The sequence below is a fragment of the Camelina sativa genome, chromosome 10 (genome assembly GCF_030686135.1).
Source record: "Camelina sativa cultivar CO46 ecotype springtype chromosome 10, ASM3068613v1".
NCBI lineage: Eukaryota > Viridiplantae > Streptophyta > Magnoliopsida > Brassicales > Brassicaceae > Camelina > Camelina sativa.
In genome coordinates this window covers 12,768,882-12,780,635 of record NC_141889.1, presented here as the reverse complement: position 1 = coordinate 12,780,635, position 11,754 = coordinate 12,768,882, and the positions used below count along the sequence as shown (strand labels likewise).

The window sequence follows — 11,754 nt, the reverse complement described above, 5'->3', positions numbered from 1 at the left end:
GAAGTTTTTTGTTTCATAATATAGGATGTTTTAAAGTTTCTACGCAACTTTTAGATTAGTTTAGTATTTTATATTATGCAGTATTATTTTTGATTTGTTGAACATGTTAAAAGTAAAGACTTCTTAATCTGCGTGTTCAAAAAAAATGAAAACAGTTCAAACAGACAAATATATATAGATTTCAAAAGATATGAATGTTCTAATAAACACAACTCTACAGTGAACAGTTGTAACTTTTCATAAATAACCGTTTTAATGAGCCATCACGACTTTTAGAAAATTATCCAAAAGGTATGACTGGAAAAACATAATTTTTGGTGGCATTTCTTCGAATTGCTATTATATATAGATTAAACAGGAAAATGATTATTTTGAAAAAAAAGGAAATCAAATTTTTGTTTTTCAAAGAGCGTTTTCTCTCAGCTGCACCGCCTTCTCTCCAACGGTGGTCTCAACTCTCAAGCAGTCGTTCAGCCACCTCTTCCCTTGGAACAATTCTCTTCTCAGCCTCTCCACCTGCAGTGACTTAAGAAGCAAGCAACCGCCGGATGAGCCAACACCTTCTCTTGTGTACACCATTCCACAATCTTCCCTTTATTCTCAAGCTCTTGAGGCAAGACTTATGGTTCTTGGGAAAAATCTTTTGCGGGAGGCCGCACGACCCATAAGCAGGATAACCCCAAGTTTAGAATGTCGTGAGCAATCTCCTCGATCTGCTCTTGCTTCAAGTAAGCCACAGTCCCAAAGGCGATGTAAACGACAGAGGATGGTTCTTTCGAGTCAAGCCACTCTATGCAGTCACTGGCTGGCTCGGAGATGTCTCCCTTAATTTTAGAATTTATGGTTTTAGCCATTGTAAACAGAAGACCTATGGTGTTTATGGTAAGTTGAGGGCAGAGCTGGGACATATGGTCAATGGTGTCTCTTTCCAGTACCTGAAAAGTGTCTATGAGAACAGAGAAAGGCTTCTTAAGTCGCTTGATCTGTTCTAACATGTTATCTCGCAATGAGGAAAACGAAGATGAAGGGTGAAGAAAGCTAGGGATCTCGTCATGCTTGAACATTAATGGCTTGTAGGGGACTTCAATGGTGATCTCTTGCTCAGTTTCCGTCAGAAACTTAACTAGCCAGTGGTGGTAATAGTAAAAAGAGGCGAGGCATGCACCAGAATGAACCCATAGAACAGCGAAGCTCCTCGGCTACGTCACACACCCATATTTATGAGACACCTTACTGGTTGCTTCTGATCATATTTCTTGACCAGGTTCTTGATCTCTCTTTTTCCAGCAACTTCAAGCGATTTCAGGAACAAATCATAGTCGTCGTTGTAGACAAATCTATCGTCGAAAAACTCAAACGGAAGGAAACCTAGGCAGACAGGTTTGAGCACGATGTCTTGAATCTTGTTTGCTTCACGCATCATTTTTTCCCCAATGGCTCCTCTATGGTGATAAAGGTGACGAGTAAGCCTTTGGAGGCTATGAGCTTTCCTAGACGAAGAAGAGGGGTTATGTGACCTTGCGCTGGGAAAGATACGAGCATCACATGAGTAAGCCTAGAAGATTCCATGGATCTCTATTTTCTATTAAGGATATTGGTTTCATTTTCTTTACACTATCCAATTATGTGAATAAATAACCAAAACGAGTGGCAAAATCATACACGTCTTTTTCATAATAAATAAACACTTCAGATCAGGTGGTTCAATAATGTGTTTTCAACTAAAAAAAAAAAAAGAGACATTTTTATGATTTCTTTGATATATGGGACCATGCATGTTAAGGGTGGGCTTACACCCCTTAAAAAGCATGTACACAATCATTTTCTAGGCCCAGTACAAAGGAAGGGTAGTGTGGTCTTTTGGTAACTTGACATTTCCCTATAAATACGGGGTACAACATGCATCAAGGGAAGAAAGGAGAAGGAAAGAGGGACCCAACTCTCTCCGTTCTACACATAGTCATTCGCAATACGGGTCGTCCATCTTGTCGCCTACCTCCACAGGTCGTCCATCTTGTCGCCTACCTCCACAGGTCGTCCAGATTATCGCGTACCTCCACAGGTCGTCCAGATTGTCGCCTACCTCCACAGGTCGTCCAGATTGTCGCCTACCTCCACATGTCGTCCAGACTGTCGCCTACCTCCACAAGTCGTCCAGACTATCGCCTACCTCCACAAGTCGTCCAGACTGTCGCCTACCTCCACAGGTCGTCCAGATTGTCGCCTACCTCCACAGGTCATCCAAATCGTCGCCTACCTTCACAGGTCGTCCAGATTGTCGCCTGACTACCTAGCATCGCACCCATATCACTTAGTTTCTGATAATGACCTAGCGTCCACCGAATGAAATATGAACTACGAATGGCTTGATCCTTTTCTAAGGGTACAAAGGCAGCCTTTCCAAAGGCACAACTATAAAACAACTCAGCTCTCTCCCTCGTTAGAACGACCTACTCTGGAGCTTTGAAGTTATGAGAGTATTTTTCCCTTGTCAAATAACTTATAAATACTTTGTTGAAATTCATGCATAAACAATTTGCGCGCCAAGTAGGGGGAATAAACACTTTTTCAAGCAAAGAAGCTTCAGATTAGGAAGCTCTAAGCTCGTTGTGGAGATTGGGTTCGGGCTCGTCTTTAGAGAGCTTCAGTTATAGCTTGTCCTTATATTGTTGCGGTTTCAGCTTGTCTTTGGACAACCTCAACTTCAGCTCGTCTTCTCACAAGTTCAACTTAAGCCCGTTTTCAGACAGCCTTAACTTCAGCTCGTCTTCTCACAACTTCAACTTAGGCCTGTTTTCAGACAGCTTCAGATCCAGCTCGTCTTCATACAACTTCAACTTAAGCATGTTTTCGGCAAGCTCAAATACAGCTCGTCTTCATACAGCTTCAGTTTTGACCCGTTTTTAGAGAGCTCAGTTTTAGCTCGTCTATGGACAATCCATTTTAGAGAGTTCAGTTTCAGCTCGTCTCAACAAGTAATTCAGTTTTGTACTATCTAGCCAACTGTCAGCTCGTTTGTTTGACGGTGTCAGCTCGTCAACTTCCATCCCGTTAACTAATAACAATGTATGTTCTTCAATCATTTTCTCATTCTCATGGGCATGCTTGCTATCTATCAGTTCGTCAGTTAGACAGGCTATGCCAAAAAAAAAAAAAAAAAGGTTGTGTGTGTACATACACATGCACACAACAAAGATTAATCGACGTAAATACAACATCCGAGCTAATCACATCAACGCCCTGGCCAGGCGCCGGTCTTTCGCTCTATCTACATTATAAAGATATTCTTTTATACACATAAAGTAGAGCCGAGTCCATACTCGCATATTCAAAACATCCATGTTTGTATCTGGAATCCATTTCAGATTACTCGGCACGCTAGAGAGTGTGTTAGACAACCTAGATTTAGCTCGTCTCCGGACAGTTTTAGCTCAGCTCGTCTCCGGACAGGTTTAGCTCAGCTCGGCTCCGAACAGCTTTAGCTGAGCTCTTCTTCAGACAGCTTTGGTTTTAGCTCGTCTCCAGACAGCTTCAATTTCAGCTCGTCTCCAGACAACTTCGGTTTTAGCTCGTCTCCGGACAGCTTTAGTTCAGCTTGTCTCCGGACAGCTTTAGCTGAGATCATCTTAAGACAGCTTCAGTTTAGCTCGTCTTCAAACAACCTAGTTTTAACTCGTCTTCAAACAGCTTATATTTAAGCTCGTCTTCAAACAGCTTCTATTTAAGCTCGTCTCCGGATAGCTTCGGTTTCAGCTCATCTCCGGACAGCTTCGGTTTCAGCTCGTCTTCAAACAGCTTCAGTTTTAGCTCGTCTTCAGATAGCTTTATTTTCAGTTCGTCTTCAGACATGCTCTGTTTCAGCTCGTCTTTAGACAGCCTCAGTTTCAGCTTGTCTTCAGACAGCTTCAGATTCAGCTCGTCTTCAGACAGCTTCAGTTTTAATTCGTCCTCAGACAACTTCGATTTAAGAGTGTCTGAAAACAGCTTCAGTTTCAGCTCGTCTTCAGACAACTTCAGTTTTAGCCCGTCCTCAGACAGCTTCGGTTTAAGAGTGTCTTCGGACAACCAAGTTTTAGCTTGTCTTCAGAAAACTTCAGTTTTAGCTCGTCCTCAGACAGCTTCGGTTTCAGAGTGTCTTTGGACAACCTAGTTTCAGCTCGTCTTCAGACAGCTTCAGTTTCAGCTCGTCTTCAAACAGCTTCAGTTTTTAGCTCTTCTTTAAAAAGCTTCAGTCTCAGCTCATCTTCAGACAGCTTCAGTTTTAGCTCGTCTTCATATAGCTTTAGTCTCAGCTTGTCTTCAGACAGTTTAAGTTTTAGCTCATCCTCAGACATCTTCAGTTTTAGCTCGTCCTGAGACAGCTTCGGTTTCAAAGTGTCTCCGGACAACCTAGTTTTAGCTCGTCTTCAGACAGGTTCGGTTTCAGCTCGTCTTTAGACAGCTTTATTTTCAGCTTGTCTTCAGACAGCTTTATTTTCAGCTCGTCTTCAGACAACCTCAGTTTCAGCTCGTTGATGTAGTACTTTTACTTCAATTAAATTATCAATCCACAATTTGCATTAATCAACTCACTAAGAATACACAAAGATGTTTAATCTATTCTTAAACAGGAATTGGTTCTTTGTAACAATCTTAATTAACTAACTGATTCAAAGATAGAAAACAAGCCAAATCAAAACAATGCAAACTCAAAGAAACATAACACAACTAGCAACAAACTTTAAATCAAGATTAAACAAGTGAACCCTGGGCAAGGTAATTGACTTGGGAGATAGCTAACCAATCCTAGATGTCTAAGCAACAATCAAGAACAATCCTATGGCTAAGAACACTATTGCAAATCAATCCATTTCCATGATAGAGATTCCTATGCTAATCAAGTGATAATCAACTTTTTCCAAAGGCAATCACAAGGTAAGCATGCATTAAGAACAAGTCTCAATACCACTAAGCACCTTAATCATCAATTTCCATTGGCTAGGAATCCAAAGCTCTTGAATAGTTTGGTTCAGGAATTTCATCAAACACCTTCTGGGCATGAAATTCTAAAGTCTAGAATCAACATGATCAAGGCTGATCTAGCATTATAAACACCAAACAAGATAGGAAACACATAAATAAAGCCCTAGACATCAAAGATCAATCATCAATCAATCTACCTAGCCCAAAGTTCTAAAAGATCTACTCACTCATCATCAAGATCACACAAAGGAAATGGTTTGATTTTTGTGAAATCATAATAAGAGATTATAGATTGAGAGATTTGAAAGAGAAATTGCTATTAAAAAAAATTTAGAAGTACTCAATCATTCAACAAACCAAGAGTAGATAAGCTTAAAAACCATAAGTGGCTGTTAAACAAGATATAAACAAAAGATAAGCAAAAGATAAGAGATAAGTATTTATAGCAAAATAAAAGGGAGCCGGATCAACCCAGTTCAAACTGGGTCAAACCCGGATCAAAACTAAAACAAGTGTGGTGATGGTCTCACACGGCCATGCTTTGGCCGCTGATCTTAGCCGCTGGTCTCACACTACCATGCTTTGGCCGCTGGTCTCACACGGCCATGCTTTGGTCGCTGGTCTTGGCTGCTGCTGGTGGCGATTAAGTGCATCTCCTCTTCACTCGGCCAGTGTTTGGCCGCTGGTCTTGGCCGCTGCTCCAAACGATCAGTGCACGTCTACTCTTCACTCGGCCACCGTTTGGCCGCTGCTCTTGGCTGCTGCTCCAAACGATCAATGCACATCTACTCTTCACTCAGCCAACGTTTGGCCGCTGCTCCTGCCCGCTGATGGTAGCGATCTTCCTCTTGCTATAACTCCTTACACACACATCCGATTGTCCTGAACTCTCCTCCATTGCAAATTTTACTCAATTTCCAATAGCTTTGGTGAAGAACTCTGGACCAAAATCCCAAGGAAAGGTCTTCATACGAGTCGATCTTTGAGGGACTGCAGACTGGTTCCGAATCATCAATCATCTTGTGTGCATCCAAATGTGTGTCTTCCATTATATTGTTAATTCTTGACTTATTTAGCTCCAAAGCACACTTTCCTTGTACATCTCTACTCCAACACCTGAGATACCAAACTTGATGCAAAATGCAACCTAAACAACCTAAATGCTCATGAATATGCACAAAACAATGAATAATTAAGCTTTAAAATCACATAAAAACACAAGATATCACTCGTCTTCAAACAGCGTCAGTTTCGGCTCGTCTTCAGACAACTTCAGTTTTAGCTCACCCTCAAACAGCTTCAGTTTAAGAGTGTCTGAAGACAGCTTCAGTTTCAGCTCGTCTTCAGACAGCTTCAGTTTTAGCCCATCCTCAGACAGCTTCGGTTTAAGAGTGTCTTCGGACAACCTAGTTTTAGCTCATCTTCAGACAGCTTCAGTTTTAGCTCGTCCTCAGACAGCTTCGGTTTCAGAGTGTCTTCGAACAACCTAGTTTCAGCTCGTCTTCAGACAGCTTTAGTTTCAGCTCGTCTTCAGACAGCTTCAGTTTTTAGCTCGTCTTCATATAGCTTTAGTCTCAGCTCATCTTCAGACAGCTTCACTTTTAGCTCATCCTTAGACAGCTTCAGTTTTAGCTCGTCCTCAGACAGCTTCGGTTTCAGAGTGACTTCGGACAACCTAGTTTTAGCTCGTCTTCAGACAGCTTCGGTTTCAGCTCATCTTCAGACAGGTTGGGTTTTAGCTCGTCTTCAGACAGCTTTATTTTCAGCTCGTCTTCAGACATCTTTATTTTTAGCTCGTCTTCAGACAGCTTCCGTTTCAGCTCGTCTTCAGACAGCTTCAGTTTCAGCTCGTCTTCAAACAGCGTCAATTTTAGCTCGTCTTCAGACAGCTTCAATGTGAGCTTGTCTTCGGTAAACATCAGTTTTTTGGATCCCAGATATCCCATGCGCGCGAGTTAAATTTAAAAAAAGACGAATGAAAAGGATGTCCCAAGAAGCAAATTGTAGCCCAAACCTTTGAGCCCGACAACTAGTCACAGCCCGTCGCCGAGTCTCCGGACTAAAGAAGGGGGTGAATACTTTTAGGGGTGGGCTTACACCCCTTAATAGGCCTATACACAATAATTTTCTAGGCCCAGTACAAAGGAAGGGTATTGTGGTCTTTTGGTAACTTGACATTCCCCTATAAATGCGGTAACATGCATCAAGGGAAGAAAGAGAGGGAAGAGGGACCCAACTCTCTCGGTTGGTCACATAGTCATTCGCAATATGGGTCGTCCATCTTGTCGCCTACCTCCACAGGTTGTCCATCTTGTCGATTACCTCCACAGGTCGTCCAGATTGTCGCCTACCTCCACAGGTCGTCCAGATTGTCGCCTACCTCCACAGGTCGTCCAGATTGTCGCCTACCTTCACAGGTCATCCAGATTGTCGCCTACCTCCACAGGTCATCCAAATCGTCGCCTACCTTCACAGGTCGTCCAGATTGTCACCTACCTCCACAGGTCGTCCAGATTGTCACCTACCTCCCTAACATCTCATCCATATCACTTAGTTTCTGATAATGACCTAGCGTCCACCGAATAAAATATGAACTACGAATGGCTTGATCCCTTTCTAAGGATACATAGACAGCCTTTCCAAAGGCACAACTATAAAACAATTCAGTTTCGTTAGAACGACCTACTCTCGAGCTTTAAAGTTATGAGAATGTTGTTTTCTTATCAAAGAACTTACAAATACTTTGATGAATTGAAATTCATGCATCAATAATGCATATCCCTCTCGGTTGGGTTCACTACCAAATCTCTGAAAACGATTTTTTTTGTAATTTTAGTTATGATTATTGTATTTTGCAACTTTTGAAGGTATCAAATTATTGTACATGTGCATATTTTTATTTTAATATTGTTTCACATATCGTATTTAATGAAAAAAACACATAATTCTTTATTAATACGAAAACTATGTAATAAACGTTGAACACATGGCTATGTCTATAGAGTTAGGAATTAGAGTTTAGGGGAGGAGGGTCTAGATAGAGTTTCAACACATGGCTAGCCAGGAGCACAATCTTTTTAGAGTTCTAGCTTGATAGAGTTTCAACACATGGCTAGCCAGGAGCACAATCTTTTTAGAGTTCTAGCTTGATGAAATGAATCTTGAAAGTTTACGCTTCCATGTTTTTAAATTAATTTTTGCATGGTTTTATAAAAGTCTAGTCCTCGGTTTTACTGACATTTGTACTCAAAAGAAAATCAGTAACGTCACTACGTCAGTGAGACCGAGGACTGACTACACACGATGCCAGATTTCACCTTGATTTTTATTAATATCATTTCCTCCGATTTGATAAAAACAGTGAATGCTTACTTAGTATACATATTCTATCAGTTACAAATTATGTGTTGTAAAAGTTAAAAATAATTCTATAAATACAATTATTTCTAACCAACATCACTAATTTTATGCTAAATTGACATTAATTAAATACGAATGCATTAAAAATTAGAACATCATTATGTAAAAAACAATAAATCTATATTATGAAAAATGACCAACTCTTTCTATATGAGTGACACGTCAGCAGTGGAGAGAGGAATATGAAACATTTTTCATGAGTGTCACCTGTTTATCCTCCTTAAAAGCAAACAAACCTAAATTAAAAGGAATATGAAACATTTTTCATGTTTTCTATTCTTTTTTATATCAAAAACAGTTTCAATATTTAACTAAAGAATTTAGAGAGGTTTAGAATATGTCTTAAGAAAATAAATGCATCACCAAAAAAGCAAAAAAGGTATCAGGAGTGAATCAAAGAGACACTTATTACTCTTGACGTAAACCATGAACGTATGAACATATGGTTAACGCGTTACAATTTTGTCAATACTTTGAAGAGTTGTTGCAGTGATCGTGATATTGGTTAATATTGTAGAGAAATTCATGAAAGTTTGTCCCTAAAAAAATAAATTTTTATATATGAAGAAAAATAGATTCACTCTCAAATGGAAGATAATTGAATAAAATTGTAAAATGTTAGTTTAGAAAAATATAGAGACAAAGAGGAAGATAATTGAATAAATTTATGAATGTTGGTATTTATATTCTACTAGTATTTAGAAGTGTCAAAAAAATTTATATAAACTTCTTATAAAAAAAAACAAATTCTAGAGTTATATTCAAAAATTGATGAGCTAACATGAATGTAAAATTTAGTTAACCAAAAACCTATTTGTCACAATATATGCATCCTTATCAAACTCTTATTTTTTGACGTTTTAAACAAGAATTGTAGACTGATTAAATCTCTCAAAACAAAATTGTTCATGCATGTATCTAATCATTCAATTACAAATTAAGAAAACTTATGTGAAGTATTAAAAAAAGGAACATCAAATTATATTTTTCAAAATTTCTACAATTTAAGAAAACAAAAATAATCTTTACATATATTAAAAAAATATTAAAAAATCGATAGTAAAATTATTTAAAAAACGGTAAGTCGTAAGCCCGTGCATAGTGAGGCTATTCATCTAGTATGATTAAAATGACTGGAAACAACATCAAAACGACACGTTATTGATGTTTGGCATAATCTTTACATTAACCAACTTGTCAACAAACTCTTGAAAGTTCCTCTCAGATGATCCTCCGTATGCCACGGCAGACTCCGCCGCCTCCTTCCACCTCCGAGCGTTTTCTCTCAGCTCCACCGCCTTCTCTCCAACGGTGGCCTCAAGCAGTCGCTCAGTCACCTCTTCCCTTAAAACAATCCTATTCTCAGCCTCTCCACGACTGAGTCTCACTCCTGTCTTGAAAACATCAATCATGTACACCGCGTTTGTCACCTGATCTCCCCACTGCGGGAAACAAATTACGGGAACTCCTGAAGTTAAAGCCTCCATGGTTGAGTTCCACCCGCAGTGACTTAAGAAGCAAGCAACCGCAGGATGAGCCAACACCTTCTCTTGTGGACACCATTCCACGATCTTGCCTTTCTCTTCAAGCTCTCGAGGCAAAACTTGTGGCTCTTGGGATAAGGCTTCTAAGGGAGGCCGCACGACCCATAAGCAGGACAACCCGGAGTGTAGAATGCCGTGCGCAATCTCCTCGATCTGCTCTTGCGTCAAGTAAGCCAATGTCCCAAAGGAGACGTATACGACAGAGGATGGTTCTTTGGAGTCAAGCCACCCTATGCAGTCACTTACTGGCTCGGAAATGTCTCCTTTAATGTCAGAATTTATGGTTTTAGCCACGGTAAAAAGCGGACCTATGGGGTTAATGCTGACTTGAGGGCAGATCTGGGACATGTGGTCAATAGTGTCTCTTTCCAGCTCTTCAAAAGTGTCAATGAGAACAGAGAAAGGTTTTTGAAGTCGCTTGATCTGTTCTAAAATGATACCACCCAAACTGGGAAATGGAGAGGAAGGGTGAAGAAAGGTAGGGATCTCGTCATGCTTCAACACTAATGGCTTGAAGGGGATTTCAGTGATGATCTCCGGTTCGGTTTCGGTCGGAAACTTAACTAACTGGTGGTGGTAGTAGCAATATGTGGTGAGACAAGCACAAGACTGGACCCATAGGATAGCCGAAGGGATTTGAAGCTCCTCGGCTACGTCACAAACCCATGGGACAAAAGCGTTATTTATAAGACATTTCACTGGTTGCTTCTCATATTTCTTGATCAGGTTCTTGATCTCTCTTTTCCCGGCAACTTCAAGTGATTTTAATGACAAATCAATGCCTTGGTATACAAATCCGTCGTCGAAGAACGCGAACCGGAGGAAACCTAAACCCACCGGTTTAAGAACACCGTCTTGAATTTTGTTGGCTTCACGCATCTTCTTGCCCAATGGCTCCTCTGTGGTGACAAAGGTGACGAGTAAGCCTTTGGAGGCTATGAGCTTTCCTAGACGAAGAAGAGGGTTTATGTGACCTTGGCCTGGGAATGATACGAGCATTACATGGGTTAGCGACGATCCCATCTCCATCTCCATCTCCATTTCCAATATTTTTTTGTAACTAAAACAAATTAGATTACAGTTGCCTTCTTAACACTATTTCCATGTTGGACTTATTATATTTATGGAAGGTTGGGTAGAGGCCTGTCAGCGGCTTACTAGCTTTTCTAAGTAAAATATTGATATTTTTTCTTAAATTTCTGTCGATTTTATAGTATTAGGATAATTTTTATCATTGTAGAAAATTTAATCATATAGGGCAAAGGTATTAAAAAAAAAAGAATGATAAAATTGGTAAACGCGTTCATAAGAAGAAACAAAAACCATTATAAAAAGTATTGCGATGCCTACATAATTCAAAACGAAAAAAATCGAGGACAACAAACTATGTTCATAACTTTATTACAACGTATGCTTATTGAACTATGATGGATGACTCAATTGCTAACAAGCTGAAGCTAAGACTAAATTTATATTAACCAAAATTAAGATTATTTTTTGGTAAGGTTAATCAAAATTAAGATATGGTTTACACTAAACCTTGGTTAATCCATAGATCGAGCGAGCCATTAAGTGTTTTTTTTTTTTTTTGGCAACGAGCCATTAAGTGTATTAAAAAGTTGAAAGAAATACTAGAGGAAACTTATTAAAAAGAAGCAAAAAGAGACGTGTGAAAACAAAAGAAAAGCTAGAAAGAGAAAATGTTTTATAACAAATAAACTTATACGTGCGGAGATCACCTACTTGAATTAATTTTCAACGATTTACCTACTCTGATTATAATACCACGAGATTAGCTTCTTCATAGTCACCTCATAAAATATATAAG

General features: G+C 39.6%; 2 pseudogenes across 1 annotated transcript; both read right to left on the bottom strand.

Annotated features, from left to right (window-relative positions):
• Positions 1-305: 305 nt before the first annotated feature.
• Positions 306-1,569, bottom strand: LOC104720350 (UDP-glycosyltransferase 84A4 pseudogene; annotated as a pseudogene).
• A 7,749-nt stretch (positions 1,570-9,318) lies between these two features.
• Positions 9,319-11,135, bottom strand: LOC104718855 (UDP-glycosyltransferase 84A4 pseudogene; annotated as a pseudogene). The gene has a single exon (XR_015568066.1). The product of XR_015568066.1 is annotated as a UDP-glycosyltransferase 84A4 pseudogene (transcript).
• Positions 11,136-11,754: the final 619 nt, after the last annotated feature.